The 27,703-nt window shown below is 45.8% G+C and overlaps 1 long non-coding RNA gene across 2 annotated transcripts in view; it reads right to left on the reverse strand.

Moving 5' to 3' along the window:
• The window catches only part of LOC141264264 (uncharacterized), a 225,954-nt gene that overhangs the window by 151,715 nt on the left and 46,536 nt on the right, over positions 1 to 27,703 (reverse strand). The gene's annotated exons all lie outside the window — the stretch shown is intronic.

A 27,703-nucleotide genomic window follows, 5' to 3' on the forward strand; every position in this document is an offset into this window, starting at 1 on the left:
AAAAATGGAAATATACAACCCCTGGCAAAAATTATGGAATCACTGGGCTTGGAGGATGTTCATTCAGTTGTTTAATGTTGTTGAAAAAAAGCAGATCACAGACATGGCACAAAACTAAAGTCATTTCAAATGGCAACTTTAGGGCTTTAAGAAACACTAAAAGAAATCAAGATAAAAAATGTGGTACTCAGTAAAGGTAATTTTTTTCAGACCAAGCAGAGGGAAAAAATTATGGAATCACTCAATTCTGAGGAAAAAAATTATGGAATCATGAAAAACAAACACACAAAAGAACACTCCAATACATCACTAGTATTTTGTTGCACCACATCTGGCTTTAATAACAGCTTGCAGTCTCTAAGGCATGGCCTTAATGAGTGACAAACAGTACTCTTCATCAATCTGGCTCCAACTTTCTCTGATTGCTGTTGCCAGATCAGCTTTACAAGTTGGAGCCTTGTCATGGACCATTTTCTTCAATTTCCACCAAAGATTTTCAATTGGATTGAGATCCGGACTATTTGCAGGCCTTATGTGTCTTCTTTCAAGGAATATTTTCATAGTTTTTGCTCTATGGCAGGATACATTATCATCTAGAAAAATGATATCATCATCCCCAAACATTCTTTCAATTGATGGGATAAGAAAACTATCCAAAATATCAATGTAAACTTGGGCATTTATTGAAGATGTAATGACAGCCATCTCCCTAGTGCCTTTACCTGACATGCAGCCCCATATCATCAATGACTGGAAATTTGCATGTTCTCTTCATGCAGTCATCTTTATAAATCTCATTGGAACGGCACCAAACAAAAGTTCCATCATCAGCACCTTGCCCAATGCAGATTCGCGATTCATCACTGAATATGACTTTCATCCAGTCATCCACAGTCCACGATTGCTTTTCCTTAGCCCATTGTAACCTTGTTTTTTCTGTTTAGGTGTTAATGATGGCTTATGTTTAGCTTTTCTGTAAGTAAATGCCATTTCCTTTAGGCGGTTTCTTACTGTTCGGTCACAGACATTGACTCCAGTTTCCTCCCATTCGTTCCTCATTTGTTTTGTTGTGCATTTCCAGTTTTGGAGACATATTGTTTTAAGTTTCCGGTCTTGACACTTTGATGTCTTCCTTGGTCTACCAGTATGTTTGCCTTTAACAACCTTCCCATGTTGTTTGTATTTGGTCCAGATTTTAGACACAGCTGACTGTGAACAACCAACGTCTTTTACTACATTGCGTGATGATTTACCTTCTTGATAATCCTCTCCTTTGTTTTAACTGACATCTCTCGTGTTGGAGCCATTATTCATGTCAGTCCACTTGGTGCAACAGCTCTCCAAGGTGTGATCACTCCTTTTTAGATGCAGACTAACGAGCAGATCTAATTTGATGCAGGTGTTAGTTTTGGAAATGAAAATTTACAGGGTGATTCCATAATTTTTTCCTCAGAATTGAGTGATTCCATAATTTTTTCCCTCTGCTTGGTCTGAAAAAAATTACCCTTACTGAGTACCACATTTTTTATCTTAATTTCCTTTAGTGTTTCTTAAAGCCGTAAAGTTGCCATTTGAAATGACTTTAGTTTTGTGCCATGTCTGATCTGCTTTTTTTCAACAACATTAAACAACTGAATGAACATCCTCCGAGCCCGGTGATTCCATATTTTTTGCAGGGGTTGTAGCAGATTACGTGCATCTTTTTATGACCAATCTTCTAATGGCTGCTTTGAGCAGGATAATGCATCATGCTACATCATGTATCACCACTAGTGATGAGCGAATACTAAAATGCTCAGGTACTCGTTGCTCGGGTTCAGCAAATTGGAATGCTCGAGTGCTCGACCCGAGTAACGAGGCCAATGTAAGTCTATGGGAAACTCGAGCATTTTTCTGGTGGCTCCCCCTGCGGTCTGCAGAGGGCCTAAAAATTGCCCAAATCGATGGGAACAGTGCTTAAATGACATGGGAACAGCATGGGGAAGACCCCTAGAAGCATCTCTGACTCCCAGGTCACTGCTGTCAATAACGTTTCAGAGGTATTACAACACTTTTACGGACTCACAATAAAACATACAAAAACTAAACCAAAATGGATTTTCCTGGGAAAAATGTTAAAGAACATCCTTTCCAGGGTAATGACTTGTATATAAGGCAAAATAAATAACCAAAAATAAAAATGCTCCTCCACACCATGGGCTATGTTCACACGTAGCGTTTTTGATGCGTTTTTACACTTTTGCATTGCTTTGCACGGTGAAAAATGCATTCACCAGGAAATGTAATTTTAACATTTTAACTACCTTACTGGCTATGTGGTGTGTGAGACATCATCAGACACATCCTGTTTCATTTATAAGGAGGGACTCTGAAAGTCACAAAGCCTATTTTTACGATTCTTAAAGGGGCAGCAGTCGGCTATGCAATGTTGTTACCAATGTTAAAGAGTAGGTCTCCTATACTGTTATTGCGTATGCAGTGACTGCAAGGGTTGCCAAAATTTGGGGAAAAACCCCAATACCAATTTAAAGACACGTAGAGCTCGGCCACAGTAACGACATGTTCCCATTAGAAAGAAGTGGGTTTCCGATACTGTTTGCCTATGCAGTGAATGCAACAGCTGCCAAAAAAATTGGAGGAATTCCAATGTCTCTTGCTAGAGACATAGAGGTCGGAGGACCTCCTTAAAACAATATTCCCATTTTTAGGAAGTGGGTCTCCCATACTGTTTGCCTATGCAGTGAATGCAACGGCTGCCAAAAATTTGGAGGAACTCCAATGTCCCATGCAAGAGACATAGAGGTCGGAGGGCCTCCTGAAAACAATGTTTCCATTTTTAGGAAACAGTACAGTACTTACTGTTTTAGTCAGTGATCCAGTTATTCAGAAATGGGCTCATACTCATTCGAGAGAGAAATGGACGAGAACAATCCGATAAAAAATTGGATTGCTGACTAATGTTATTCAATAATTTCCGGCTCATTTGCAATTTTTTTACGCAGCTCAGATCAGATTGAGAAAAAAAATCGTAGCATGCTGCAAGTGGCCACGTATATTAGATGAGACTCACGAATGCAAATCAATGGGTGCGATAAGAAAAAATCGCACGGCACTCAGACCATGCTTGTGTTGTCTGATTTTAACGCACCCATCTCCTAGAAAACCCGACATTTCATCAGCCGAGTACAGTAAATTCACAGTGTGACCCGTTACAATAGAATAAATATATATATATAGAATAGATGGAAATATGTGAGTGACATAATTAGAACAGTGCGTGTGTAGCTTACTGTACATGTATTTTACTAATAAATAAATAAATTATACAAAAAATTGCGTAGAATCCCCCGAAATTTTGTTAACCAGCTGGGGGAAAGCAGATGTAATGCATATGGAGCTTGCCAGGCTATTAACATCATCTCACAGCTGTGTACTTAGCCTTTACTGGTTATTAAAATGGGGGACCCCCCAAAAAAAAAATTACGTCCCACCGAGAATTAATAACCAGAAAAGGCTAGGTAGACAACTATGAGCTGATATTAATAGGCTAGGAAAGGGTCATGGATATTGGCCCCCTCCCAGACTACAAACATCAGCTCTTAGCCGCCCCAGAAATGGCGCATCCATAAGATGCACCAATTCTGGCGCTTAGCCTCGACTCTTCCCACTTGCCCTGGTGTGTTGGCAAGTGGGGTAATAGTATTGGGGTTGATGTCAGTTTTGAATTGCCCGCTGACATCAAGCCCAGGGGTTAGTAATGGAGAAGTGTCTATAAGATGTCCCTATTAGTAACCCCATTGTTATATTTTAAATAAAAACCTCCCAGAATAAAGTCCTTTATTTGAAATAATGACACAGACTCCTTTATAGAAATAACCCCCCCATCTTTTACCCATTTATTACGGAAAAAGGAAAAATAATTAACCACCATATTCTTCACCTGTCCGACGAGAAGATAATCCATTTGTCACACGATAAGTCTAGCTTTGCTACATCTAGATGCTTTGTTCACCTCACTGACGTCAGTGAGAGCTCCGTGAGAAAGTTGTAATACTAATAAACTTTAAAAGGGTTTAAGGGTATGTGCACATGTTAAGTATTTGATGCAGAAATTTCTGCATCATTTCTGCATCTCTTGGCAGGAAAAACGCAGGTCAAAAATGTGCATGAGACTTCAGGATTCTCATTCACTTTGCTGGCATCAGGAAACCCTTCAGGTTTTGTGACAAATCTGCACTGAAAAAAAAAAAGCAAAAATGAAAAGTGTGTACACAGCCTTAAAGGGCTATTCAAAATTCTCCCCATTCTCAAAAACAGAGTGAATGTTAATTTCATATTTTACATTTTGTTGCCTAGGTTATTACCACCTATGAGGTGACTGCTTTCCTAGGCAAGGAGTTCACACTTGCAATGTGTTTGCTATACAGCTTCCCAGAGTTTCTCTGAAGCTGACCAGATAACTAGATCTTCAGAGTTCCTGCGTTTCTCCAATGCTGCAGAGGCTAAGTTGCCTTTGCGAGCAATACAGTATTAGGCTATGTTCACACATTGCGTTTTTTCAGCGTTTTTTATGCTTTTTTTTATGCAAATTTTCAGCTGCATTTTACAGTACCAGCAAAGTCTATGAGATTCCAAAAATCTCATGCACACACCTTGTTTTTTGTTTGATCAGTATTTTGTGCTTTGCGTGTTTTTTTGCAGAATAGAACATGTCACTTCTTTCAACGTTTTTCACCCATTGGAAGTAATGGGTAGAGAAAAATCGCCTAGTGTGAACATAGCTATCAGGTTTTGTTGCGTTTTTAGTGAAAATAAGCAAGTACAACAGTTTGTGAAAATGTCATGCTAGCTATGGGAAGAACACAGCATACAATGATGGGAAAAGGGGGGAAGCCCTGCAGCTAGGGAAAGGGGGAGTGGAGAGCCCTAAGTAGATCTAACAACACCCTGACTCCCCTATTGTCCCTAAATAGGTTACGCACCTATCACCGAACAGGATACCTTAGCCCTGGCTGACCATAGAGCTAGGTCCTAGGTAGGGAGGGGTGAGCACTAGTCAGCACCACTGCAACTAAAGACAAACAAGGGAAACATACAAGGGGATACACTTAGCTTTGAGAAGACACCAGAGAGATGATGACCACAATCTACAAAGGATCTCCAAGAAGAATCCAGCCGACTGCCAGAACTCTAGACCTGAACAGAGGAATTAACTCTATCGCCAGCAACTCTCTGGAGAAAATTAGGGTATATAAAGATCCAGCAAGGGTGTGTCAATTAGCAGCAGAAGGAGGAGATCACTGCTGGGTCCTAGAGAAGAATGAATGATGAAAAGATCAAGAAGGTGTCTGCAAGGCCAAGCGCAGTGACCTTTTACAGCCGGATCCAGAATGATTGTCTGTCAAACCTGACACACCCATGACAATACCCCCCTTCTACGAGTGGCCTCCGGACACTCAGGATCAGGTTTCTCTGGATGAGAGGCATGGAAAGAATGAACCAACCTAGGGACATTCACCTCTGATGCTGAAACCCACATCCTTTCCTCTGGACTATAACCCCTCCAGTGCACCAAGTACTGAAGGGAATCCTGGTTATTGGAGACAAAACACCTGAAGTAAGTCTCCAAATTCTGATTAATGCGCCCTGTCCATTCGACTGAGGATGTAAGGCAGAAGAAAAAGACAACTGTACCCCCAGTTGAGTACAGAAAGCTTTCCAGAATTTAGAAACAAACTACGTCCCCTAATCTGACACTACATCGGAAGGAACCTCGTAAAGCTTCCCAATCTAATTAACCCTAGCATGCGTGACGTCACAAATCTACACTTTTATGTAATGGGGGCCTTTTAGGAGAAACTCACATAAATAACTTTTACAAGTTTATTTCAAAATTGCAAAATAAGATATGAATAACGTACAACATTTTAATTATCATTTTTTAACATTTTTTTTTCCAAATTTCAAAGATATGAAAAACACACAAAGGTATATAAATCTAGAGTAAACTAGCTGCAGCTACATTTCTTTTCCAACTTTTTCTTTTCAATTTTATTGGTCTTCCAAACAGTTTTCACATGTTATCTTTTCTGAAGAATGTTCTTTACAGACATTTTCCCCACAAGTGGTACAATATCGCTCAGTTTTCCTCTCTAAGTTTCTTGGACAAATGAAACAACGCTTTAGTTTTCTTTCTCCTGGCCCTGGAATATCCTGAAACTGTACGCCACACCGTTTCATTGCTTCTTTAGTTTGCTTTGGCAAGCATTTCATGTTGCTTCGCTCCATCATGTGAGGCATTACAAGTTCATGGCAAAGGTCCTTCAAGAATAGGCGTCTCCTGTCCTTCCTCCTTGCATGGAATTCTGGATGAGTTTCTGTATAAATAATGAATGAATTCAGGGCTGCTACATCAAGCATATTTGAAAAAATTACTACAGACCAACGTCTTGTTTGCCTCTTGCATGAATATTCTCCCACCATTTCATCCATTTTGTCTACACCTCCTTTAGTTTTATTGTAATACAGGATGATTTCTGGTTTCAATTTCCTGTCATTGATGTCAATACTGCAGTCATAATGCATGTTACTGAGTAATATAACAGATTTCTCCTTCTTCGCTTTGTAAGATACCAGTGTCGCTTTGTTGTTGAAACCAAAGACACTCTCATAAAGTGCTCGCTGTGGATTGTGCTTCATTGCTTGAGGAATTTCTCATCAGTTTGCTTCATAGGACCAACAAGTGTAACAGCTTTTTCAAGCATAAAATTGCCCAGCGCAACATTGGTAAAATAATTGTCCATGGTAATGTTTCTACCTGAATTGTATATTGGTACAGAAAGTGTTTTCACAATCTGATACCCTAGATCTTTCTGTAGCATCAACTTCTTTGCCACAGTAGATAAGCCCATTTATGCCATAATCATTTGCAGAATTACACATCCAGAAGACTTTTATTCCATATTTGGCTGGTTTACTGGGCATGTATTGTATGACCTTGCAACGTCCTCTGAAGGGTGCAAGTTGCTCATCTACTGTAACATTAGTACTAGGATTGTAAAGTTTGGTGCAATTTTTGGTAAATATGTTCCAGATATAACTGATAGGGGCTAATTTGTCTGTTTGGAACCTCGCTGCACAAGTTCGCTTATCATCAAATCGAATGTTTCTTCTAATTTCCTCATATCCATCAAATGCCATTGTCGCTTTATAGTGTGGATCAGAAAGTTTGTCCGGAAATAATTCTCTGATTGGAACATCATACGATTTTTGACTTCCTGCCAGCAGTAAAAGTCCATTATATGCATAAAGTTCCTCTTCTGAGATATTTTTCCAGGACTTATTTTTTGCAGAAGAGATACGTCTTCCTTCTAGGCCTTATCACTCCCTCCCAAAATCACATGACATCCTCACATGGCATGATCCACCCCCTAGCCCCTCCACCAACAACCCTGACTTCAAATAAAGTAACTTGAGACACAAACACTGCTGAGTACATGATAAAAATAGCAGGGGCCTAAAAGATCCCCGTTCCGTACAGATGTGGTTTTCCCAAAAAAAGCATTGTTACACCAAAATTCCTATCAAAAAAATTATATGAACAACTGGATATTACCAACAACGACATACTTGAGGAATACCTAGAGTTTCAAAATTCTAACTAAAGTAATTTTGCAGATAATAACAAAAAAGTAAGCACTGGGGTCTAAAAGGCCCCCGATACGCATTGTAGGGTTAATGAATACCTGAGTAAAAAACTTGGCATTTGGAAGTGTCGGTAATGTGATGAAATTAACCATTTTACTGAAACTATCTACAACCACCGGAACCACAATCTTGCCTGCAGATACCTGTAGGTCAGTAATAAAATCCATGGACAAGTGTGTTCATGGTCTGCTAGGAATAGACAGCGGCAGAAGAGGACCAGACAGATGGTTGTGCGATACATTAGAACGTGCGCAAATACTGCAAGCAGACACATGTTCAACCACATCCTGATGCAACCCCGGCCACCAAAAATTACGAGAAAGTTGGTCTGCAGTTGCCTTACCACCTTAATGACCAGCAAGCACAGAGTTATGATGTTCCCTAATTACTTTACAGCACAGATTAGATGGTACAAATAACCTCCCCGAAGGGCAGGAGGCAGGGGCGTCCCCATGAGCCTCCAACACCTCTCCCTCCAGGTCAGGGTACAAAGCCGAAATGACTACCCCCTTCTGCAAATAGGGCCAGGGTTCACATGGTCACCACCACCAGGGAAGCTCTGGGATAAAGCATCAGCCTTGTTGTTTTTCACTCCTGGATGGAAAATGACAACAAAATTGAAACTAGTAAAAAAGAGACCATCTAGCCTACCTAGGGTTGAGACATTTAGCAGACTGAAGATATGACAGGTTCTTATGGTCCGTGATAACAGTAATAGGATAGCCTGCTCCCTTCAACCAATGTCGCTATTCTTCGAAAGCCAATTTAATCGCCAAAAGCTCTCTATTACCCACGTCATAATTTCTCTCAGCCAAAGACAATTTTTTGGAAAAGAAAGTACATGGAAGCCATTTACCAGGGGACAGACCCTGAGACAACACAGCCCCAACCCCCACCCCTTTTCTTGTCATGTCAGTGAGGGGTTTCACAATTACCAAATAATTTTGGATACATTTCTGGTAAAAATGAGTATAGATGAGCGGTGTTCGACTCGAACTGTTCGCCAATCTCAAATTCGAGCTGTTTTGGGCGGTGTTCGAGTCGTTCTACGAACTCTAACGATTTGCAAAAAATTCAGCTGATCGAGGTTATGTTTGATAACTAGAGATGAGCGTTGTTCTACTCGAACTGTTCGCCAATCTCAAATTCGAGCTGTTTTGGGCGGTGTTCGAGCCGTTCGGCGAACACGAACAATTTGAGAAAAATTCGGCTGTTCGAGGTTATGTTCGATAACTGTTCGTGCACCAAAATCATAACTGGATTTTTTCTCAGTAATGATGAAAATTAATGTTAATACGCAGTTTGAGTGTACAGCGGGGTGGGGGGAGGGGCAGGGGATGGATCTCTGCAGGAACAATGAAGATCTCCATTTTTTTTTCTCTTTAACGCATTTACAGTGGGGAGGTGCAATCTGTCAGCCTATCAGCAGCGCACACACGGAGCGAAGTGCTTTTTTTCACACAAGCAAGGCATGTGTCATTGGCAGTGTATGTCACATGTCCTTGCCCTATAAGACCAAGCCATTTTCCCCGTCACCACCATTTTCTCACTGCTGCAGCTGCGTGTTAGACGGCACCGCTGTTGCTGTGTGCGCTTTACCTTGTTAATTTCAAGCCAATTTTCGCACAAATATACAGATAGCTTGGGAGTAGGGAATAGTTGTGATTGCAGTCCTTTTAAGGACTAGGTTACAGCATTTCCTACGACTTTTATCAGGCAGGTCTGTGCTCTTAAATAGATAGGTTGTGGGAGTAAAGACTAATTGTAATTGGAGTCCTTTTCAGGACTAGGTTACATCAGTTCCTATCAGTTTTTGCCAGGCAGGTCTGTGCCAGTGCTGTGCAAGTTTTTTTCACAGCATTTGGCTGAATCTAGCAAAGCTAATCCTTTTTGGCCTATTGCAGAGTGTGTTAGTCAGTGGAGTAGCCTATCTGTGTTGCAAGATATACCACCTGTCTATAGAATACCAATTTTTTTACTGCACCTAGTGAAGTAAAATCTTTTGGGCATCGCATCATTCTATTAGTCCATCTATACTGACCTCCATCAGGTTGCAAACTGAATCTAATTTTTTTCTGCATCTAGCTCTGAAAAAATATTTGGCCTTCTAGCAGTGTGTGGGACTTGTTCTATTAGTCCACCTATACTGACCTCCATCAGGTTGCAAACTGAATAAATTTTTTTCTGCATCTACCTCTGAAAAAATATTGGGCTTCTAGCTGTGTGTGGGACTTGTTGTATTAGTCCATCTATACTGACCTCCATCAGGTTGCAAACTGAATATATTTTTTTCTGCATCTACCTCTGAAAAAATATTGGGCTTCTAGCTGTGTGTGGGTCTTGTTCTATTAATCCATCTATACAGACCTCCATCAGGTTGCAAACTGAATATAATTTTTTTCTGCATCTAGCTCTGAAAAAATATTTGGCCTTCTAGTAGTGTGTGGGACTTTCTCTGTTAGTCCATCTATACTGACCTCCATCAGGTTGCAAACTGAATATATTTTTTTCTGCATCTACCTCTGAAAAAATATTGGGCTTCTAGCTGTGTGTGGGTCTTGTTCTATTAATCCATCTATACTGACCTCCATCAGGTTGCAAACTGAATATAATTTTTTTCTGCATCTAGCTCTGAAAAAATATTTGGCCTTCTAGTAGTGTGTCGGACTTTCTCTATTAGTCCATCTATACTGACCTCCATCAGGTTGCAAATTAAAAATAATTTTTATCTGCATCTACAGTACCTCTGAAAAAATATTTGGGCTTCTAGCTGTGTGTGGGACTTGTATTAGTCCATCTATACTGACCTCCATCAGGTTGCAAACTGAATATAATTTTTTTCTGCATCTAGCTCTGAAAAAATATTTGGCCTTCTAGTAGTGTGTGGGACTTTCTCTGTTAGTCCATCTATACTGACCTCCATCAGGTTGCAAACTGAATATATTTTTTTCTGCATCTACCTCTGAAAAAATATTGGGCTTCTAGCTGTGTGTGGGTCTTGTTCTATTAATCCATCTATACTGACCTCCATCAGGTTGCAAACTGAATATAATTTTTTTCTGCATCTAGCTCTGAAAAAATATTTGGCCTTCTAGTAGTGTGTCGGACTTTCTCTATTAGTCCATCTATACTGACCTCCATCAGGTTGCAAATTAAAAATAATTTTTATCTGCATCTACAGTACCTCTGAAAAAATATTTGGGCTTCTAGCTGTGTGTGGGACTTGTTGTATTAGTCCATCTATACTGACCTCCATCAGGTTGCAAACTGAATATATTTTTTTCTGCATCTACCTCTGAAAAAATATTGGGCTTCTAGCTGTGTGTGGGACTTGTTGTATTAGTCCATCTATACTGACCTCCATTAGGTTGCAAACTGAATATATTTTTTTCTGCATCTACCTCTGAAAAAATATTGGGCTTCTAGCTGTGTGTGGGTCTTGTTCTATTAATCCATCTATACAGACCTCGATCAGGTTGCAAACTGAATATAATTTTTTTCTGCATCTAGCTCTGAAAAAATATTTGGCCTTCTAGCAGTGTGTGGGACTTGTTCTATTAGTCCACCTATACTGACCTCCATCAGGTTGCAAATTCAAAATAATTTTTTGTATGCATCTAGCTCTGAAAAAATATTTGGCCTTCTAGCAGTGTGTGGGACTTTCTCTGTTAGTCCATCTATACTGACCTCCATCAGGTTGCAAACTGAATCTAATTTTTTTCTGCATCTAGCTCTGAAAAAATATTTGGCCTTCTAGCAGTGTGTCGGACTTTCTCTATTAGTCCATCTATACTGACCTCCATCAGGTTGCAAATTAAAAATAATTTTTATCTGCATCTACAGTACCTCTGAAAAAATATTTGGGCTTCTAGCTGTGTGTGGGACTTGTTGTATTAGTCCATCTATACTGACCTCCATCAGGTTGCAAACTGAATATATTTTTTTCTGCATCTACCTCTGAAAAAATATTGGGCTTCTAGCTGTGTGTGGGTCTTGTTCTATTAATCCATCTATACAGACCTCCATCAGGTTGCAAACTGAATATAATTTTTTTCTGCATCTACCTCTGAAAAAATATTGGGCTTCTAGCTGTGTGTGGGACTTGTTGTATTAGTCCATCTATACAGTGTCCTCCATCAGGTTGCAAACTGAATATATTTTTTTCTGCATCTATCTCTGAAAAAATATTGGGCTTCTAGCTGTGTGTGGGACTTGTTCTATTAATCCATCTATACAGACCTCCATCAGGTTGCAAACTGAATATATTTTTTTCTGCATCTACCTCTGAAAAAATATTGGGCTTCTAGCTGTGTGTGGGACTTGTTGTATTAGTCCATCTATACTGACCTCCATCAGGTTGCAAACTGAATATATTTTTTTCTGCATCTACCTCTGAAAAAATATTGGGCTTCTAGCTGTGTGTGGGACTTGTTGTATTAGTCCATCTATACTGACCTCCATCAGGTTGCAAATTGAATATAATTTTTTTCTGCATCTAACCCAGCCAATAGTTTTGGCCTAATACCACAGTTTGGCCACTCAGCTCTGCTCGGTTACCATCCATTGTTTTTTTGTGCAAACAACTCCAGAGTTGTGAATTAGTTAACCACCAAAATGAGTGGAAAAAGGCCTGCTGCTGGTGGAAAGGGGAATAGGCGTGTTGGGAAGGGGAAAAAAGGTTGTGTCCGTGGGGTAGGTGTTAAAGCAACAGTAACATCTGCAGAAGAAAGACCATCTTCCAGCCAAACTAAAATGTCTACTTCTTTTAGCGGACAATGTGATAAGATCCCTTTCTTACGGCCACGCCAATCGCTACAAATTCCAGATGAGGCACAAAAACAGCAGGTGCTTCAACGGATATCAAGTGCTCCTTTAAGTGGGCTCTCCTCCACATCAACTTCAACATCACAAATACTCCAGTCCTCAAAGGTGTCACCCAAATCGCACTTGCTTCCTCACAGCTCCCAAATCTCCAGCTGCCCGTCTGAGTATGAGGTAGAACAGATGGTTGAGTCTGCAGAGCTGTTTACTCATACTATAGCCTGGGAATCAGAGGTCGACTCCAGCGCTTCTGTGAATCCAGACGAGGAAATGATCTGCACTGATGCCCAGAATCTTTATGAGTCGGATCCAGGACCAGACGCAGAAGGTTCTGACCATAATGTAGACCCTCATTCCCAAACTGTAACTCCTGTTGGTGGAGACAATGAGAAAGACGATGATAAGACTCAAATACCTGATTGGAGCGACAACTTTAGTTTTTTGTCAGGGCAGGAACAGGTTGGCTCTGAGGACGACGGGTGTGATAACACACAGGGTGATGATGATGAGGTTGGAGATCCCACTTACTGTCAACCCACAGTCAGCCAAGAGATGAGGTCAGCAGAGGAGGTGGAGGAAGATGCTAGTGACGACGAGGTCAGGTTGCGCCTTCCTGGACAGAGACGTAGTACTGGAAGCACGTCAACAACTGCATCCTCAAACACAACTCTGCCTCTCACCACAAGTCGTGGTGGCTCTTCAGGTCGCATGGGTGCTAAGCCTTGCATAGCCTGGGCATTTTTTCAGATCGATAAAGATGACCCAACTCGTGTTATCTGTAACATTTGTCAGCAAAAGCTAAGTAGAGGCCAAAAAATACATAGTTTGAGTACTTCATGCATGAACCGGCACATGGACATGAAGCATAAGTTGCAGTGGGAAGCTCAGTGTGCTACAATGCGGCCTAGCCGGCCGGGCCAACAACCGTCTGCCATATCTTGTGCATCCGCGGCCTCTTCATCCTCTGTGACTGGGGGGACAGCAGTCACACCTGTTTTGGGGCGCAGACCTGCCACCTCTTTACCCGCAACAGCCAGCGTGATTGGCAGGTCATCATTTTCTTTGGAGGTGGTAACACCAGCTGGTGTTGAGCGCTGTCCGACATCGATAGCACCACCTTTGGATCAAGGCAACCTAACATGTCCGCCTGTGTAGCACCCTGAGGACTCGGCTGCTACAGGGGTATTGCACCTCAAACCAGAGGTGTGGTATTCCACTCCCGGGTAAGGATGGAGTGTGGAACTGAGCTCAGTTAGCTGCATACACTACATACATCCCATTTCCAGGGGACAGAACAACGGTACTCCCACCAGTATATGTGCAGGTACGACAGCGTCTGTCCCTGGCTGGAGTGGGAGGGGGGTGGAACATCCCAGTAGTGTAGGGGCAGATAGGGGGAGTAGTCTGGGTAAATGTAGGAGCTCATTGGGTGCTGGTCACCTGAGCTCACACATAGTGGGAGTATATAAGGTGGGCACCATCTTAGGACAGGGTCAGTCAGTCAGTCAGAGAGTCAGAGAGTCAGCAGTAACTCCAGGAGAGGAGAAGGAAGAGGGACCCAGAGGCGCAGGACGAGAGGGGACCCCAAGATCCCAGAATAAGGACAAAAGGGTGAAGGGTCAGCAAAAGGGTACCGGATCCCAAGCTGGCAGTGGCCAAAAGCACACCTTAGCCAGGAACCGGAGGTCGTGGTCAGGATCTGCCATGACCCTCACCAAATCCACCAGAATGGCACACCGAGCATAGGGTCAGGGAAGCCAGAGAAGGTTCAACCACCAAGAGACCCGAGGGAGCCGGACATAGGTGGATCCCTGGTGAGAACGGCCAGAGAGAGAGAGAGAGAAGAAGGGAGCTCAGGACCATACTCAGGAATTGCCCGGGAGTTGACCGAGTCCCGCACCTGGTGGACGCAGCACGGCTTGGGTGGTCACTGCTGTACAGAGTGACCCGAGCAACACCAGTGAGTAAAAACCCTGAAACTGCATTTCATGCCTCTGAGTCTCCTTGCTGCACCTTCACAACCACCATCCTCCACGTCTGACCCCCTGAGGCTATACCCCTCCCGTTGGGGGTTATACTACCACAGCTGCACACACACCACCAGCCTCAGCGGACCATCCTGCAGCGGCGGCCTTTTGACCGCAAATCAACGGGTGGCGTAGTCGACACTAAGAACATCTGCAAGGACTGCCGCACACTGAGTTTGACACCCTGGGCACGGACCGGGTCACAGCCACTCGGAGACTACAACCCCCATCTGATCCGGGTATCCCTAACAACATGGCCCAGGGGGCGCGTCAACTTTGGCGTAGTCGGCAGGATCACGTGCCCGCAACCACCGGGTACTGCGTGCCTGAAGAAAAATTCGCATTTACCTCAAAACGAAGTCTCCCGCCAATTCCAGAGGGTCCCCGCCATCGGACGCCATCTCGGATCAGTTCCCGCCATTTGCCCGTCATTTGCAGTCTTTTCCCGCCATCTGCAGTGTTTCCCGCCACTGGGAAGCGGTTCCCGCCATCTGAGAAGATTTCCCGCCTTGGCAGAGCGGACGCCATTATGGGCGTGCCAGAGGATGGCAAGAGGCCACCTCCCATCGTGGGCCAGGATCGGAAATGGCGCCAAAAGTGGAAACCGCCCCCACCAGCAGAGACTGTGATGATTGATATGTCCATCAGCGTGAGGGAACTGCCCCTGGAACTGGCAATCACAAAGTTGCCCCAGGACGACCCCCAATGTGGGCGGAGACAGAACAAAAGGAAGAAGATGGGAGCAGCTTGGAGGAGTCTGGAGAAGAGTCCAGAGAGAACGCACCCGGAGATGGAGGGAGAGGCAGGCAGCACCGACCCAGTGGTCAGGAGCCTGTTGCAAGCGACTACCCCAGAAGGCCTGGTGGAGATCCTGGCGCAGCTCCCCAGAGATCGGGAGCATGCACGGACCGCACTGGAGGGCTTGGCTCAGAGGATGGCCCGAGTGCAGCGAGACGTACTGGCCACATGGAGCAGAGAGATGGCCCTGCAGGCAGGAACCCGCCAACGGAGCACGCCACCCGAGACGAGGAGTCAGACCGCCTCTGAGGATGGCGCAGGAGGAATCAAGGCCGGAGACGGCGCCGTGGAGGGAGCTGAAGTAACGGAGGCAGGTAATGGGGACGTCACTACCCCGAGCCGAGAAGCCGTGAGCCTGCCCCAGCTCCCCGTCGCAGAGCCCGAAATTTCCCCTGCCGTGCCCGTTGTTGCACCGTCACCGCTCCCGACTAGGCCTCAAACAGAAGCCGCGGCCGCGCTCCCCGTGACGTCACGCGCCTCAAATCAGAGTGCGACCAAACAGGAAGCGCCACCGGCCTGGTCGCAAGGCCGAGTACCCCCGGGCGCAGCAGTACCAACAGCGCCCTCTACCTCCACTGAGCCACCGGCCTGGTCACTGGGCCAAGTAACCCCGGGCGCCGCCGTCTTCACGGTGCCCTTTACCTTTAGGGTGCCCCAGGCCTGGTCGCAAGGCCTGGTCAATCCAGGCGCCGCTTCCACCACCGCGCCCTCAACATCTAGAGTGCCACACCTGGGTGAAGACTTGTTTGCCCAGCACACTTGCCCGGATGGGCAGCCCTTTGTGTGGCCACCGGAGTATTACCATCCCCGACTCCGGAAGGAAAGACCCCTGGATGAGCCCCTGATCCCGGCTCCGGCGCCCGTCAAGATCACCCCACTCTCGTTGGAGGAAGCGCAGTTTGCGTGGGACCCCACCGGAGAAGACCTCGTCGGGTTCACCGAGGAGACCCGGGCAGCCGCAGCCGAACGTGCGGAGTGCTGCCGGCAGCAGTTAGAGGTCTTCGACCGGGAACTGAGAGAGAGGCGGGTCCGTGAGCAGCGGCTGCAGGTACAAAGCGCAGAGCAGAAGAGCCGGACCAGGAGGAACCCCCGTGCAGCCCACGGTCCCCGTGCCACCGGGACTGTAATCAAATTCCAGTTGGAGCACGGGTGGGGTTTCATCCGGGACCACAAGACCCCCGGCGACGTCTTTGTCACCCGCAGAGACGTTGAAAGTCATCTGCCGGAGGGACACAGAGGTCGTGACCTATACCTGGGTGATGAGGTCACCTTCACCCGGCATCAGTGCGCCAAGGGCCCGTATGCCCTGCACGTGCATAGACTTACTGAGGAGGAGCTACGGGGTGAGGAGGATCAAGAGGACCCGGACGGGTCTAAAGATTACCCTCAGCCAAGAGCACGCCGCCACTGATGAACTGTAAATAGAATATGTAAATAGTTACCCGTGTGGGTACAAAAACTGCTACTACCAAAGTGTAGTCCCCGTTGGGACAAGTGTGAACTTATACCCGTGTGTCCCCTATCCCTTAACAGGCTGAGGACTGTGAACAGCCATTCCTTTTCCCCACTGGCCGAGGACTAGTGTTGAGCCACCCCCGTAGTGTTCGGGTTCGGTTCGGTTCGTCGAACACCGGGATGTTCGAGGAACTGTTCGTCGAACTGTTCGTCGAACACCTTAGAACACCGTCGAACACCGTTAAAACCAATGGCAGGCAAACAAAAACACATAGGAACACATAGAAAACACCTTCAAAGGTGTCCAAAAGCTGACAAACTGCTCAGAAGACGCTTTCTTTAAAAAAGCCGGCCGGCAATTCAGCAGCGGCATACACCGGTACCCGACAATTTAGACATGAAGGAATAGAGCATCACACATAGATTAGATAGATAGAAACATGTCAGTCACATATATATGAAGTACAGTGACAGTGTTGCTTACTGTACTTGTCATTTAGTGTAAAGGATTTATTAAAAAATATAATAGTGTTTTCATGCACCGTCTCTTTAAAAAAGCCGGCCGGCAATTCAGCAGCGGTACCCGACAATTTACAACAGAAAGAATAGAGCATCACACATAGATTAGATAGATAGAAACATGTCAGTCACATATATATGAAGTACTGTGACAGTGTTGCTTACTGTACTTGTCATTTACTGCAAAGGATTTATTAAAAAAAATAATAGTGTTTTCATGCACCGTCTCTTTAAAAAAGCCGGCCGGCAATTCAGCAGCGGTACCCGACAATTTATAACAGACAGAATAGAGCTTCACACATAGATTAGATAGATAGAAACATGTCAGTCACATATATAATAAGTACAGTGACAGTGTTGGTTACTGTACTTGTCATTTAGTATTAAAATAAAGGATTTATTATTAAAAAAAATTGGCGTGGGGTTCCCCGTAATTTTAGTCTCTAGCGGAGGTTAAGCAGACAGCTGGGGCAGATGTTTGAAGCCTGGGAAGGGGGTAATACCCACGGAGCTTCCCAGGCTACTAATATCAGCCCCCAGCTGAATACCTAGCCTTTACTAGCTATTAAAATGGGGGACCCCCCCAAAAAAAATGACGTGGGGTCCCCCCTAATTTAATAGCTAGCAAAGGCTAGGCAGACAGCTGGGGGCTGATATTAATAGCCCAGGAAGGGAGCCATGAATATTGGCCCCCTCCCAGGCTAGAAACACCAGCCGTCAGCCGCCCCAGAAATGGCGCATCCATAGGATGCGCCAATTCTGGCACTTAGCCTCGCTCTTCCACGCTGCCCTGGTGCGGTGGCAGGGGGTAATAGGGTTGGGGTTGATGTCAGCTTATAATGCCAGCTGACATCAAGCCCAGGTTAGTAATGGAGAGGCGTCTATAAGACACCCCCATTACTAACCCCATAGTCAAAGTTAAAAAAAAAACAAAAACACCCAGAATAAAGTCCTTTAATTGAAATAAAGACACAATTCTTTATTGTTCTAAATTAAACCATACTTACCATCACGCCCATTCCAGCTGAAGCCAACGATCTCCTGCAATAAAAGAAAAATAATAAAGCAACCTCATCCTTACCTTTCCATGGTTCCCAGGACAGCTTCAGCTCTGCTACATCGAGATGACAGGCTGCACCGCAGCAGAACGCTGCCATCCAGCTTGTCATCCCGCGGACACTGAGAAGCGCAGGCATGCTTGCGCTCCTCAGTGTCTGACTGTGACGGCATCCAGATGAGCCGACAATGAACTTGGCTCACCTCATGTACGTCACTGACAGCGTGGGAAAATTCTCCTGCACTCAGCGCTTCAGCGTGAGAATTTTCCCACGCTGTCAGTGACGTGCATGAGGTGAGCCGAGTTCATTGGAGATGACCTCGGCTCATCTGGATGCCGTCACAGCCAGACACTGAGGAGCGCAAGCATGCCTGCGCTTCTCAGTGTCTGCGGGATGACAGGCTGGATGGCAGCGTTCTGCTGCGGTCCAGCCTGTCATCTCGATGTAGCAGAGCTGAAGCTGTCCTGGGAACCATGGAAAGGTAAGGATGAGGTTGCTTTATTATTTTACTTTTATTGCAGGAGATCATTGGCTTCAGCTGGAATGGGCGTGGCGGTAAGTATGGTTTAATTTAGAACAATAAAGAATTGTGTGTTTATTTCAATTAAAGGACTTTTTTCTGGGTGTTTGTGTTTTTTTTAAATACTTTACTAGAAATTCATAGTGGTCATGTCTAATATTGGCGTGACCCCATGAATTTCGGGCTTAGGGCCAGCTGATAATGCCAAGCTGGCCTTAACCCCTTTATTACCCAGTGAGCCACCGCACCAGGGCCCTGGATGAGTTGGGTACAGCGCCAGAAGATGGCGCTTCTATGAACGCGCCATTTTCCGGGGCGGCTGCGGACTGCAATTTGCAGCGGGTGGGGCCCAGAAAGCTTGGGCCTCCCTGCGCTGCAGATTCCAGCCCCCAGCTGCCTAGTTGTACCTGGCTGGACACAAAAATAGGGCGAAGCCCCACGCATTTTTTTTTTAAATTCATGAAATTCATGGAATAATTAAGAAAAAAAGGGCTTCCCTATATTGTTGTGTCTGGCTAGGTACAAATAGGCAGCTGGTGGTTGGGAGCAGCCAGTTCCTGCCTGCTGTACCTGACTGGACACAAATATAGGGCGAAGCCCCACATCAATTTTTTTTTCATTATTTCATGAATTTCCTGAAATAATTTAAAAAAAATTGACGTGGGGCTTCGCCCTATATTTGTGTCCAGTCAGGTACAGCAGGCAGGAACGGGCTGCCCCCAACCACCAGCTGCTTATTTGTACCTGGCCAGACACAACAATATAGGGAAGGCCTTTTTTAAAAAAATTATTTCATGAAATAATTTAAAAAAAATTGACGTGGGGCTTCGCACTATATTTGTGTCCAGCCAGGTACAGCAGGCAGGGACGGGCTGCCCCCAACCACCAGCTGCCTATTTGTACCTGGTTGGACACAACAATATAGGGAAGCCCTTTTTTTCTTAATTATTCCATGAATTTCATGAAATAATTAAAAAAAAAAATGCGTGGGCTTCGCCCTATTTTTGTGCCCATCCAGGTACAACTAGGCAGCTGGGGGCTGGAATCTGCAGCGCAGGGAGGCCCAAGCTTTCTGGGCCCCACCCGCTGCAAATTGCAGTCCGCAGCCGCCCCAGAAAATGGCGCGTTCATAGAAGCGCCATCTTCTGGCGCTGTACCCAACTCATCCAGGGCCCTGGTGCGGTGGCTCACTGGGTAATAAAGGGGTTAAGGCCAGCTTGGCATTATCAGCTGGCCCTAAGCCCGAAATTCATGGGGTCACGCCAATATTAGACATGACCACCATGAATTTCTAGTAAAGTATTTAAAAAAACACAAACACCCAGAAAAAAAGTCCTTTAATTGAAATAAACACACAATTCTTTATTGTTCTAAATTAAACCATACTTACCGCCACGCCCATTCCAGCTGAAGCCAATGTCTTCTGCAATAAAAGTAAAATAATTAAGCAACCTCATCCTTACCTTTCCATGGTTCCCACGACAGCTTCAGCTCTGCTACATCGAGATGACAGGCTGGACCGCAGCAGAACGCTGCCATCCAGCCTGTCATCCCGCAGACACTGAGAAGCGCAGGCATGCTTGCGCTCCTCAGTGTCTCGCTGTGACGGCATAAAGATGAGACAAGCTCATGTCCAATGAACTCGGCGCACCTCATGCACGTCACTGACAGCGTGGGAGAATTCTCCTGCACTCAGCACTTCAGCGTGAAAATTCTCCCACGCTGTCAGTGACGTACATGAGGTCAGCTGAGTTCATTGGACATGAATGAGCTCACCTCATGCACGTCACTGACAGCGTGGAAAAATTCTCACGCTGAAGCGCTGAGTGCAGGAGAATTTTCCCACGCTGTCAGTGACGTGCATGAGGTGAGCTCATTCATGTCCAATGATCTCAGCTCACCTCATGCACGTCACTGACAGCGTGGGAAAATTCTCCTGCACTCAGCGCTACAGCGTGATAATTCTCCCACGCTGTCAGTGACGTGCATGAGGTGAGCTCATTCATGTCCAATGAACTCAGCTGACCTCATGCACGTCACTGACAGCGTGGGAGAATTCTCACGCTGTAGCGCTGAGTGCAGGAGAATTTTCCCACGCTGTCAGTGACGTGCATGAGGTGCGCCGAGTTCATTGGACATGAACTCGTCTCATCTTTATGCCGTCACAGCCAGACACTGCAGAGCGCAAGCATGCCTGCGCTTCTCAGTGTCTGCGGGATGACAGGCTGGATGGCAGCTTTCTGCTGCGGTCCAGCCTGTTATCTCGATGTAGCAGAGCTGAAGCTGTCGTGGGAACCATGGAAAGGTAAGGATGAGGTTGCTTTATTATTTTTCTTTTATTGCAGGAGATCGTTGGCTTCAGCTGGAATGGGCGTGACGGTAAGTATGGTTTAATTAAGAACAATAAAGGAATGTGTCTTTATTTCAATTAAAGGACTTTATTCTGGGTGTTTGTGTTTTCTTTTAACTTTGACTATGGGGTTAGTAATGGGGGTGTCTTATAGACGCCTCTCCATTACTAACCTGGGCTTGATGTCAGCTGGCATTATAAGCTGACATCAACCCCAACCCTATTACCCCCTGCCACCGCACCAGGGCAGCGTGGAAGAGCGAGGCTAAGTGCCAGAATTGGCGCATCCTATGGATGCGCCATTTCTGGGGCGGCTGACGGCTGGTGTTTCTAGCCTGGGAGGGGGCCAATATTCATGGCTCCCTTCCTGGGCTATTAATATCAGCCCCCAGCTGTCTGCCTAGCCTTTGCTAGCTATTAAATTAGGGGGGACCCCACGTCATTTTTTTTGGGGGGGGTCCTCCATTTTAATAGCTAGTAAAGGCTAGGTATTCAGCTGGGGGCTGATATTAGCAGCCTGGGAAGCTCCGTGGGTATTACCCCCTTCCCAGGCTTCAAACATCTGCCCCAGCCGTCTGCTTAACCTCCGCTAGAGACTAAAATTACTGGGAACCCCACGCCAATTTTTTTTAATAATAAATCCTTTATTTTAACACTAAATGACAAGTACAGTAACCAACACTGTCACTGTACTTCATATATATGTGACTGACATGTTTCTATCTATCTAATCTATGTGTGATTCTCTATTCTTTCTGTTATAAATTGTCGGGTACAGATGCTGAATTGCCGGCCGGCTTTTTTAAAGAGACGGTGCACGAAAACACTATTATATTTTTTAATAAATCCTTTACACTAAATGACAAGTACAGTAAGCAGCACTGTCACTGTACTTCGTATATATGTGACTGACATGTTTCTATCTACCTAATCTATGTGTGATTCTCTATTCTTTCTGTTATAAATTGTCGGGTACAGATGCTGAATTGCCGGCCGGCTTTTTTAAAGAGACGGTGCACGAAAACACTATTATATTTTTTAATAAATCCTTTACACTAAATGACAAGTACAGTAAGCAGCACTGTCACTGTACTTCGTATATATGTGGCTGACATGTTTCTATCTATCTAATCTATGTGTGATTCTCTATTCCTTCTATTCTAAATTGTCGGGTACAGATGCTGAATTGCCGGCCGGCTTTTTTAAAGAGACGGTGCATGAAAACACTATTATTTTTTTTTAAAAAATCCTTTACACTAAATGACAAGTACAGTAAGCAACACTGTCACTGTGCTTCTTATATGTGTGACTGACATGTTTCTATCTATCTAATCTATGTGTGATGCTCTATTCTTTCGGTTCTAAATTGTCGGGTACCGGTATATGCCGCTGCTGAATTGCCTGCTTTTCATGTTTCACTGTGAGCACTGTTCCCATCGATTTGGGCAATCACTCTAATGCCACAACCACCATGGCTGTGGCATTACAGTGAGTGGCAGACAATCCCTGCATGATTGGTGCTCTAAATAGCGCCAGACATGCAGGACACGCTTTTGGTGCACGAACAGTTATCGAACATAACCTCGAACAGCCGAATTTTTTGCAAATCGTTCGGGTTCGTCGAACAACTCGAATACCGCCCAAAACAGCTCGAATTTGAGATTGGCGAACAGTTCTAGTCGAACACCGCTCATCTCTACCGAGGACTGAGAGCGGCCATATTCCCCTTTGTACATAGTTGCGCTTCTTAAAGCGCCCCCTACCGGTTTTATAGGAAACTGTGTTTTTTCTACAAGAGACTGTTGCACTTTACCCGGTCACAAGTTGCACCGTGGCCGGAGGAACAAGAATGTTTAATATGAAAAGTTTTATATGAAAAGTTTTATGATATATATAGTGTTTTATATGTTTATGATGTTTTGAAAAAAAATTGTATGTTTTTGGATGTTTGTATTCTTTTACAGCCCGAGGACGTGCTGTGATTTACCAGGGGGGAATGTAGCACCCTGAGGACTCGGCTGCTACAGGGGTATTGCACCTCAAACCAGAGGTGTGGTATTCCACTCCCGGGTAAGGATGGAGTGTGGAACTGAGCTCAGTTAGCTGCATACACTACATACATCCCATTTCCGGGGGACAGAACAACGGTACTCCCACCAGTATATGTGCAGGTACGACAGCGTCTGTCCCTGGCTGGAGTGGGAGGGGGGTGGAACATCCCAGTAGTGTAGGGGCAGATAGGGGGAGTAGTCTGGGTAAATGTAGGAGCTCATTGGGTGCTGTTCACCTGAGCTCACACATAGTGGGAGTATATAAGGTGGGCACCATCTTAGGACAGGGTCAGTCAGTCAGTCAGAGAGTCAGAGAGTCAGCAGTAACTCCAGGAGAGGAGAAGGAAGAGGGAGCCAGAGGCGCAGGACGAGAGGGGACCCCAAGATCCCAGAATAAGGACAAAAGGGTGAAGGGTCGGCAAAAGGGTACCGGATCCCAAGCTGGCAGTGGCCAAAAGCACACCTTAGCCAGGAACCGGAGGTCGTGGTCAGGATCTGCCACGACCCTCACCAAATCCACCAGAATGGCACACCGAGCATAGGGTCAGGGAAGCCAGAGAAGGTTCAACCACCAAGAGACCCGAGGGAGCCGGACATAGGTGGATCCCTGGTGAGAACGGCCAGAGAGAGAGAGAGAGAAGAAGGGAGCTCAGGACCATACTCAGGAATTGCCCGGGAGTTGACCGAGTCCCGCACCTGGTGGACGCAGCACGGCTTGGGTGGTCACTGCTGTACAGAGTGACCCGAGCAACACCAGTGAGTAAAAACCCTGAAACTGCATTTCATGCCTCTGAGTCTCCTTGCTGCACCTTCACAACCACCATCCTCCACGTCTGACCCCCTGAGGCTATACCCCTCCCGTTGGGGGTTATACTACCACAGCTGCACACACACCACCAGCCTCAGCGGACCATCCTGCGGCGGCGGCCTTTTGACCGCAAATCAACGGGTGGCGTAGTCGACACTAAGAACATCTGCAAGGACTGCCGCACACTGAGTTTGACACCCTGGGCACGGACCGGGTCACAGCCACTCGGAGACTACAACCCCCATCTGATCCGGCTCCGGGTATCCCTAACAACATGGCCCAGGGGGCGCGTCACCTGCATCTTCCTCACAGACCGGCAGTTTGCCGGGGACACCCTTATCAACCCCGTCTAAGCACAATAGCCAGCCCTCGGTCCCTCAGATGTGGACAAGTAAAAGACCATTTCCTCCTAGCCATGAGAAAGCTAAGAGGTTGAATTTCACCATCTGCAAGCTCTTGGCTACAGAAATGCTGCCTTTCCGCCTGGTGGACACAGAGGATTTTCGAGACCTTATGTCCGTCGCAGTGCCCCAGTACCAGATGCCCAGTCGGCACTACTTCTCAAAGAAAGCTGTGCCTGCGCTCCACCATCATGTCGCACACAACATCACCGCTTCTTTGAGAAACTCTGTGTGTGACAGGGTGCATTTCACCACAGACACTTGGACGAGTAGGCATGGACAGGGGCGTTACATGTCGCTGACTGGGCACTGGGTAACTATGGTGACAGCAGGACAAGGGGCTGCTGTCCAAGTCTTGCCGTCCCCACGAGTTGTGCGTCAATCCTCTTTATGTCAAAGTTCCTCCACTGCTTCTGCCTCCTCAACCTCCTCTCGGTCTTCCACCTGCACCCAAAGCCTGTCTGGTCATGCCACAAGCTTTCTAACTGCGCAGAAGGGATCCTGCACACCTCCTTACTATGCTGGCAGTAGGGCTCAACGTCATCAGACGGTTTTTACTTTGAAATGTCTGGGAAATGTGAGTCACACAGCTGAGGAGTTGTGGTCAGCTCTGGAGAACCAATTTCATGAATGGCTGTCTCCACTGGACCTGAAACCAGGGAAGGCCGCGTGCGACAATGCTGCAAACCTGGGTGCGGCCCTTCGCCGGGGCAATGTCACACACGTGCCTTGTATGGCTCACGTGTTGAACCTGGTTGTCCAGCAATTTTTAGCCCACTATCCCAGACTAGATGGCCTTCTGCAGAGGGCACGGTCGCTGTGTGCTCACTTCCGCCGTTCGCATCCCGCAGCTCAGCGACTTACATCTCTACAGAAGTCGTTGGGCCTGCCACTTCACCGGCTAAAATGCGATGTGCCTACCTGGTGGAATTCAACTCTGCACATGTTGCAGCGACTGTGGCAGCACCGACAAGCCCTGGTGCAATACGTTCTGATGTATAGCCTGGGCCAACGAGATCCAGAGGTGGGGCAAATCACGCTGGAGGAGTGGTCTCAGATCAGGGACCTATGCACCCTTCTGCACAGTTTTGAAATGGCGACGAAGATGTTTAGTGCTGATGATGCCATTAACAGCATGACTATTCCGGTGATTTACATGCTGGAGCACATGTTAAACAGAATTCGGAGTCAGGTGGTGGCACAAGAGGAGGTGGAGGAAGTAGAGGAGGAGGAGTTGTATGCGGAAGGGCTAACATCTGCAAGGTCCAGACGGTCGGCAGCACCAAGGCGGCAGGCATGTGAGGGTGGGGGAGATGGTTTTACCAGGGCGCATGGTAGCAGCCAAACTAGTGAGGAAGGTGCAGGAGCCCAGGAAGAAGTGGAGGACGAACTGATGGAAGACTCATCAGATGAGGGAGACCTTGATCACATTTCTGTTGTGCGAGGTTGGGGGGAGAGGACAGAGGAAGGAAGCATGATTGTTACCTCGCCACCAACACAACAGGGACTTGGTGCTCCTGGATGCGCAACACACATGAGTGCCTTCTTGCTGCACTACCTGCAACATGACCCTCGAATTGTGAGAATTAGAAATAATCCTGACTACTGGGTTGCCACACTGTTAGATCCCCGGTACAAAAGTAAATTTGCCGAAATTATTCCTGCCATAGAAAGGGATGCACGCATGCAGGAGTATCAGCAGAGACTGTTGCAGAATCTTACATGTGCTTTTCCACAAAACACCAGTGGTGCACGTAGTGAATCTCACAGTTCCAACTTGCCAACCGTGGGACCGTCAAGTGTTCAGCACTCAAACCGTAACAGAACCACAGTATCTGCTGGTAACATCAATTTTGCGGAATCATTTCACCACTTTTTTAGCCCATCCTTTGCAAGGCCACAGGAGACAAGAAGTCTGACACATAGTCAACGCCTAGAGACGATGGTACAGGAGTATCTCCAAGTAAACATTGAAGCCACGACTGTGTCACTGGACCCTTGCTCTTTTTGGGCTTCCAATCTGGATAAATGGCCGGAGCTAGCCACTTACGCCTTGGAGATTTTGTCATGCCCCGCAGCCAGCGTTCTGTCTGAACGTGTGTTCAGCGCTGCTGGTGGTGTGCTGACAGATAAGCGCACGCGGCTCTCCACTGATAATGTAGACAGACTCACGTTCATAAAGATGAACAAATCATGGATCCGAAACGACTTTTCTACCCCTGTGTCATCCTGGGGAGAGTAAAAGCTTGATGATTGGTTAAAATCACCCTACCAACCGTTTTAAGCTTTCAAATTACTAATCATGTTTATCTGTATCTTGACTGGAAAATAATTTGGGCTTTGTAGCAGTGTGCAGCACTGATCCTATTAGGCCATCTATAATAAGCTCCACCAGATTTAAAATTAAAAATAATTTTTAGCTGCATCTAGCCCGGAAAATAATTTTGGGGCTCCGAGATGCGCAAGACACATAAGTGCCTTCTTGCTGCACTACCTGCAGCATGACCCTCATATTGTCAGAATTCGAAGTAATCATGACTACTGGGTTGCCACACTCTTAGATCCCCCAAACTTTTCGATCAACCTTTTCATTTTAATAAAGACCAAAAAAATGGTCATTTTTGAAATTATAAGCATTAGCAGGTTGTTAGAAACTGAAATCAAACAGTTTTCAACTCAAAACTTTATTCTAGGTGATGTTACATTTTCACATAGGACCCCTTGTTCGAAAGGAGCTTCTGAACTCTCTCGTCCATTGAATTTGTCAGGTTTTGGATGGTTTCTGCTTCAATTGTTTTGCATGAGGACAGAATACCCTCCCAGAGCTGTTGCTTAGATGTGAACTGCCTCCCGCCATCATAGACACTCCTTTTAATGATGCTCCAAAGGTTCTGAATGGGGTAGAGGTCAGGGGAGCATGGGGGTCACACCATAAGTTTGTCCCCTTTTATGCCCATATCAGCCAGAGATGCAGATGTTTTATGTGCAGCATGAGATGGTGCATTATCATGCAGAAAAATGATCTTGCTGTGAAATACACGGTTCTTCTTCTTGAACCATGGCAGGAAGTGCTGTTTGAGAAAATCCACATACATTATGGAGTTCATCTTTAGCGCCTTCAGGGATCCTAAAGGGGCCGACAATCTCTCTCCCCATGATTCCAGCCCAAAACATTACTCCACCTCCTC

The sequence above is a fragment of the Phyllobates terribilis genome, unplaced genomic scaffold (assembly GCF_046119375.1).
Source record: "Phyllobates terribilis strain yellow unplaced genomic scaffold, ASM4611937v1 Scaffold_4__5_contigs__length_816908805, whole genome shotgun sequence".
Classification (NCBI taxonomy): Eukaryota; Metazoa; Chordata; class Amphibia; order Anura; family Dendrobatidae; genus Phyllobates; species Phyllobates terribilis.